At 39.8% G+C, this 7,426-nt stretch overlaps 1 protein-coding gene across 1 annotated transcript in view; it reads right to left on the reverse strand.

Moving 5' to 3' along the window:
• EBAG9 (estrogen receptor binding site associated antigen 9) overlaps positions 1–7,226 on the reverse strand; it is a 32,806-nt gene extending 25,580 nt beyond the window's left edge. Inside the window, exon 1 of the mRNA XM_069081348.1 lies at positions 7,071–7,226. The gene's annotated coding sequence lies outside the window, so the exon portion shown is untranslated. The remainder of the gene's footprint in view (positions 1–7,070) is intronic.
• Between the last annotated feature and the right edge of the window lie 200 nt (positions 7,227–7,426).

Raw genomic sequence — 7,426 nt, forward strand, 5'->3', positions numbered from 1 at the left:
TCTCTCTCTCTCTCTCTCTCTCTCTCTCTCTCTCTCTTTCTCTCTCTGTCTGTCTCTCTCCCCCTCTCTCCCTCTGTCCTGGTTCATTTCCTACTACCTACAAATATGCCTATGTCTCCCCTATCCTAGGAAAAAACCTCGCTTGACCTTTCTTTCCATGCCTGTTATAAATCCTGTAACTGTCTTCTGTCCCTTGTAAATAAACTGCTCAAAACGGTCATTTACAATAGGTGTTTCCAGTTTCTGTTCTCATACTCTCTTCTTAATCCCTTACAATCTGCCTTCTGACCTTATAATTCCACTGATAGCGAACTATCCAGAGTTACTAATGATCTCTTAGTTGCCAAATCCAATGGCCTTTTCTCAATCTTTCTTCTTGACCTCTCTGTAGTCTGTGACCCTGTTGATCACTCTCCTGACACTGTCTTCTCTCCAGGTTTTCATGACAAAGTTCTCTCCTGGTTCTTCTCCTATCCATCTGACCACTCCTATATCTCCTTTTCTGGATCTTCATCTAGGTTAGGTCCTCTAACCTAGGTGTTCCTCAGGGTTCAATCCTAAGGTCTCTTCTCTTCCCCTTCTATACCACTTCACTTAATGATCTCATCAGCTTTGATGGATTCAATTAATATCTCTATGCTGACAATCCTCAAAATCTATATATCCTGCGCCAATCTCTCAGATGATCTCCAATACTGCATCTCCAACTTCCTTTCAGACATCTTGAACTAGATGTCCAGTAGACATCATGATATGTCCAAAGCAGAATTCATTTTTCCCCCTAAACCCTCCCCCCCATCTTCCCTATTACTGGAGAGGGCAACACATCCTCCCAGTCCCTCAGGCTAGCAACCTAGGAATCATCCTGGAATCTTCATCTATCTCTCATTCCTTCCCCATTTCCAATCTTATGCCAAGGCCTATATATTTCACCTTCATAACATCTCTCTCCTCTGACACTGTCACCACTCCAGTGTAAGCCCTCATTATCTCACCTGGACTATTGCAATAATCTATTAGTGGGTCTGCCTTTCTTAAGTGTCTCCAAACTCCAATCTGTGTTCCACTCAGCAATTCAAGAGGTTTTCCAAAAGCACTCATGTCACACTCAGTAAAACCTCCAGTGGTTTCCTATTGCCTCTTACTGGAAGCCTTCTCTAACTTCTCTTAATTCCAATGCTTTCTCTGTTATTTCCAGTTTAACATGTATATAGCTTTACTTTCTAGGTATTTGTTTGCATCTTGTTTCCCCTATTAGACTGTTAGCTCCTGGAGGGTAAGGACTGTCATTTGCCTCTTTTTGTATCCCCAGGGATTAGTAGAGTGCCTGGTACATAGGAGGTGCTTAATAAATCTTTACTGATTGACTGGTACTAGATAAGAAATAGATTGTTGAATAAATTAGGTACATAATATACAGAAGCAAATGAGTTTCAGTAACCCAGTGTTTAATAAACCCATTAAGGCAAGAATTCACTATGTGACAAAATCTTTTTGGAAAACTAGAAAGTAGTCTGGCAGAAACTAGGAACAGACCAACATCTGACACCATATATAAACATAAACTCAAAATGAGTGCATGATTTAGCCATAAAAGGTGATAAACTAAGTAAATTTGTAGATCGGGAAGGGAACTACCTGTCAGATCTATGGCTAGGTGAAGAATTTATGACCAAATAAGAGATGGAGAGGTTCAGAGGAGGTAAAATGAGTAATTTTGATAAAAATTAAAATGTTTTTCATTAACAAAACCAATGCAGCTAAAATTAGAAGAAAAAGAGAAAAATGAGGGGGGGCGAGAATCTTTGCAGCAAATTTCTCTTATAAATGCATAATTCTAAGATAAATAAGGAACTGAGTCAAACTTACAATAGGAGCCATTCCCCAAATGATAAATATGTCAAACAGGCAGTTTTCAGAGAACTTAAAACTATAACTAGTCATATAAAAAACATGTTCTAAATTTCTATTTGCTGTTCAGTCACGTCTAATTCTTTATGACACCATTTGGGGTTTTCCTGGCGAAGATACTGAAGTGGTTTGCCATTTCTTTCTCCACCTCATTTTTCTTTTAAAGCAATCGGGGTTAAGCAACTTGCTCAAGGTTACACGGCCAGTTATTTCTGGGTGTGGTGCTGAGTATCTGAGCCCAGATTTGATCCCCAGGTCATCCAGACACTGGAGCCGGTGCTCTTACTCGCTGTGCTACCTGGCCGCCCCTCTCCACCTAATTTTATAGATGAGACAGACAGGGTTAAGTGACTTGCCCAGGGTCATATAGCTAGTAAGTGTCTGAGGTCAGATTTGAACTCAGGAAGAAGAGTCTTCCTAATTCTGGGGCTGTATGGCACTGTACCACCTAGTAGCCCAAATTTCTATTAGGGAAACACAAATTAAAGAAATTTCAAGGTACCACCTCATAGCCACAAGGCTGGCTAAGATGACAAAAATAGAAAGTGACAAATTCTGTAGGGGATGTGAGAAACCAATCATGTTAATATATTGTTGGTGGAGTTGTGATATAGTCCAACTATTCTAGAAAGCAATTTGGTACTATTTCCAAAAAGGCTATTTAAACTGTAAATAGCCTTTGACCCAGCAATATTGCTACTTAGACTATACTCCAAAAAAAGAAAAGGAGATACACTCTCTCATATCAAGCTCTTTTTGTTGTGGCAAAATACTAGAAAGTGAGAAATGTCCACCAACTGGAGAATTGCTAAACAAGTTGTGATATATAAATATAAGGGAATACTATTGTGTTGTAAGAAAAATGTTGAAGCAAATGATTCAGAAAAACCTGGAAAGACGTACATGAACTGAAAAAAAGTGAATTGAGCAGAAACAGGAAAACAATTTATACAGTAATAGCAATACTGATGCAATAATCTAATTAGAAAAACTGAGTAATTCTGATCAGTGCAATGGCCCACTACAGTTCTAAAGGACTCATGATGAAATATGTTATCAAACTCCAGAAAAAGAACCAATGTACTCAAGAGGGTAAACATTTAGAACCATATTTTTTTCCCCCTTTTCTTCCTTTATTTTTTTTGGAGGGGAGGGGGGAGCAACATGACTAATGTAGAAATCTGTTTTGTATGACTACCCATATTTGTAACAGATTTTATTTCTTTTGCCTTCTCATTGAGTGAGAAGGTGAAGGAGAGAATTTGGAACTGCAAAAAAAAAGTCTCTGTTTAAAAAAAAATAAAAACAAAAGCACAAAAATAGCTTACGAGTCATTCATATCTTAAAATCCATTATTTTAATGGGATTGCTTGCCTGATGAAAGCTAGCAGAAGGCAGCTGCTGACAAGGAACTGGAATTCTGAATGGGGGAGGGGGCTACATCCAGAGTGGAGTGCCTTTGGAAAGACAGAAAGTCAATTAAGAGCAATAGGTGCTTGGGTAGCAAGAATTAAAGGGGGTGAGGGAGTTGTTCTTGATTTTTGAGGAGGCTATAGACGAGGCCATAAGAGAGTCAAGTTACATTACTTTTCAGGAAGAGCACGATTTGGAGAGAGGACCTATGTTCAAATACCCAGCTCTGCCATGTATGACCTGTACAGCCCAAGACAACTCACTGAACCTCAGTTCCCTCAACTGTAAAAAGAGAGGATTAGACTTGATGAACAGTAAGGTACCTTCTACCTCTAAATCTATGCTCCTATGACCTCTAAACTACAAAACAACCTGGTAATCCCTACAAATGAAAAGTACCCCCTATCTCTCCATAGGTCTTATTATATATAAAAATAAATAATCTTATATATACACATATGTATGTATATGTATATATATATATATATATATATATATACACAACTCTTTTCTTCTGTAGTTTAAAAATCAAAAAGTCTTGCTTTAAAACAACTCTATGAAGTTAAAAGACAAAGATGTTAAAAAAAGACAAAGATAGTAAATGACTTGCCCTGGTCACATGAGTATTAGATATGGAATTAGATAAGAAAAAAGTCACTCCTCACTTCAAATCCAGGGTTCTTTCAACTATGCCTTTTCACTGATACCTCTCTATTATTTCATACTCAAAATATATTTGATGAACTTCTGAATAACTGGAACTACAGAGTGAACTGGACATATAGCTAAATTGTGTTTACCTATTGAAACCAATTTGGAAATGGGAATTGTTACAGATGGTAAAATACAAATAATAAAGGGACCTTTTAACTATGAAGAATTTCCTCATTCCATGCTAATTTCATCTTTATTATTAAAGATGTTGCTACTGAATTTGGTGGTAATATATTTGGCAGAGTAGATAGAGTTGGTCTGGAAGAAAGGTCAACTTAGTTCAAGTCTTGCCTAAGTGACCCATAGCAATTCACTTAGCCTCTTACTGCTCTAGGCATCTCTCTAAATAAAAGTCAGCATCAAAGATGCTGACTTGTATTGGCTGAGGTAGTTTCCTTCCATATACAAGAATTCTCTAAACCAGTGGAATCACAGATCAAGTCTCTATCTCTAATATTTAGTATACTGAATTTTGCAATATAACAAAAGCATCATATGGTTTTTGAATATTTCAGCACAAGTCATCTTATAAAGAAACTCAAGGTTTGTACTCCCCATTCATACTTCTTTGCTAGCATTAAAGGTACAGAATTTTATTTTCTTTAAAATACACTATGATATAATATCATGCTCCTAAACTTTTTAGCACTAACTCTACAATTTAGGACTCAGCAAAAGGGAAAAATCATGTCATAATTCCAGAATCAATAACATATATACAAACAGGTACTAAGCATATAGTAGACACTGATACAATGTTCTCAGTTAAGCTGAAACAAAATTTTGTTCTACTTTTATGTACATAGAGAACCTGCTTTACAGTAGAAGTAGCAGAACTGTGCTAAGTAATCAACAGCATTTTAAAACCCTCAAAAGCTGCTTTGGTATTTGTAGGAAGCTAACAAAAATGGACAGTGTTATTTTCTAACTATCTCCTTTAAATGTGCCACACAATAAGCATACCTGTCAGGATCATAGAATTATAAGAACAACTCAAGATGTTATTTAGTGGGTACTCTAATACACTCTTCTGGAATACTTCTTATGTAATTTCTATGAAAAACCCAACATTTAAAGCAAACTGAAACCCATCAAAAGCATATGCATCCTTGACAAAGTCCTATACAATGATTAAAGAGGGCACTCTTTCCAAGTGATAGCTCTCATACACAGCAAATATGGCATGTCATTTATACGTGTGAATGCCATACAACCTATTCAACTATGAAATCTCATTAAAATTAGCATGTCTCTAAAATCATGCTCACTGTCTTACTGAAACTTTTGAAGTCCAGTTATAAAATGAGACAAAAAAACAAGTTGTAAAATAGAGTTACTAAAATTTCTGAAGGGTTTATTGTAATAAATCACCTAGGAAATAAATCATTAACATTTCTACTTTTAAGAAACCCATAGGAATATTATACTTAGAAAGTAACACTAAAGGAAGATCAGCTCCAAAACAACAAAAAATGGCATTACAAGTTGAAGGTTCAAATTTATCTTTTCTAGATAAGCCTACAGAAATCAATGCAAGTACATAAAATAACTAGAATTAAGCAATGTCACTTCAAAGAATATTTTCTATCTTCATTTACAAACCCATATTTTACAGTTAAAGAAGCATTAAGTAGAATCCACTTTTATTATAAAACAAATTACACACTATGCCCTGTGTTTCTAATATTGTGTTTTTGTAATCTTCATGCAAATTAAATAAATTACGTGATCATGCAGCAACATAGCCATTCCGACTTTTGTGGCACTCATACATGCCCCCTCATTTTATGTGTCAAAAAATTGTTAATACAACTTCTTGGAGAAAAGGGTGTAGAATTATCGTTAAATTAAATAGGTTACCTACAAATAAAGATGACAGACTATAAGAATTTGAAACTCAGTTTTAGACATGGTCAATGTGAGAATTTCTTTCATGACTTTGTTTTTATCATACAGGAGTTCTGTATTTCTCTCTTTCTGTGTCATTATTTTTATTTCTTTCCAGAGGATAGTGAGGAGAGAAAAGGGGGAAAAAAGTATTAAAAAAAAACCAAGTAGGCTGCCTTAAATCAAAAAATTTAGGGAATTACTGAGTCTATTAATCTCCCGGAAGTAGATTCAGGAGACCTGTGTTCTAGTTCTGACCACGTTGGTTGCCATGACTCACAAAGAGAGTCAAGCCACTAAATACATGCCACCTCGGGGATCTTCGTGGGGCTGAGACAGCAAGATTAAAGTTCTTCAATCAAAAGTCAAATAGCCATTTGCGCTTTACCGAAGTGATTATTTGCAAAACATAATCCTAACATCTGGTAACACCTTTACTCCTAGGAGCTCCATTTGCTTTAACCCTTAAATCCCAACAACCCACCTTAAAGGGGGGGGAGGAGGGAAGAGAGACTCTGGAGAGCTACTGTAGCTACTTTTATCAGTAGGAAACCTAGACAAAGTGACATTTCAGGTCCTCACACGCCAATCGATGCCCGTGCAAGCACCATGAGGGGAAATGCCCGGCTAAGGGAATACGGGGACGCACAACTAGAAACAGCTGTCAGGGGCCAGGCCAGTTGGCGGAGGGCACAGAGACAGCTAGTCCTGGGACACTGGGTGCTGTTAGGAAAAGCAGCCCTACATTTTTAAGAGGATGTGTTTTGTTAAGGGGAAGGTGGGGTGCAAAGTGAAGTGTCCCCTAAAGAACGATCCTCCCTCCACCCCCAGGGCTGCGTAAAGGAGCCTAGGATTCTAGCACCTCTCCGCAGAGAACCTGGACATAGCACCCTCACCCTGGGGTGAGGAGGAAGGGGGGGGAGGGGGTGGTCTGTCTGACCCGGAACCAGTCCCCATGCTTGTGATGGTAAAGGGGATAGGGGACGAAAAGGAGTAAAGGAGCGGGAAGGACCGAGAAAAAGGACAGTTGGGGGAGGGGGCGTGCGGGAATGGTGGGGAAAGGAGAGGGAGGGGGAAGCCCGCAGAACTGAGGGGAGGGGGACCCCCCTCCCCCAGTCACGGGCGCGCGCGGTTCGCACACTCACCTGCCCCTCCCCCTCCCCGCCAGCTCGGCGGAGGCTCCGAGCTGCCGCGGGCCGCGCGCGCACGCAGGCACGCGCGCGTGCGCTCGTCCTCGGCTTTTCTCAGCGGCTCATTCAAAGCCGCGCGCGGGCTCGCCGCCGTCGTCTCCGCCAAATCGCTGCCATGGCCCTCCGCCTCCTCCGGGGAAACCCTCCTCCCGCCCCCCTCCCTCCCTCTTCGCCCCTCCCCTCGTTCCCTTCCTAGGATCCCCGGTCCACTGCTGCAGCCTCGTCTTCCTCACTTCCTCACCCCGCCCCTTGGCTCACTTAGACCAATTGGCTCTGGGCCGCTGGTCACGCGGCGGAACCACGAGCCAATG

This window comes from Petaurus breviceps, unplaced genomic scaffold (assembly GCF_028583685.1).
Source record: "Petaurus breviceps papuanus isolate PSGF00001 unplaced genomic scaffold, PetGlider_PUasm1.0 98, whole genome shotgun sequence".
Taxonomy (NCBI): domain Eukaryota; kingdom Metazoa; phylum Chordata; class Mammalia; order Diprotodontia; family Petauridae; genus Petaurus; species Petaurus breviceps.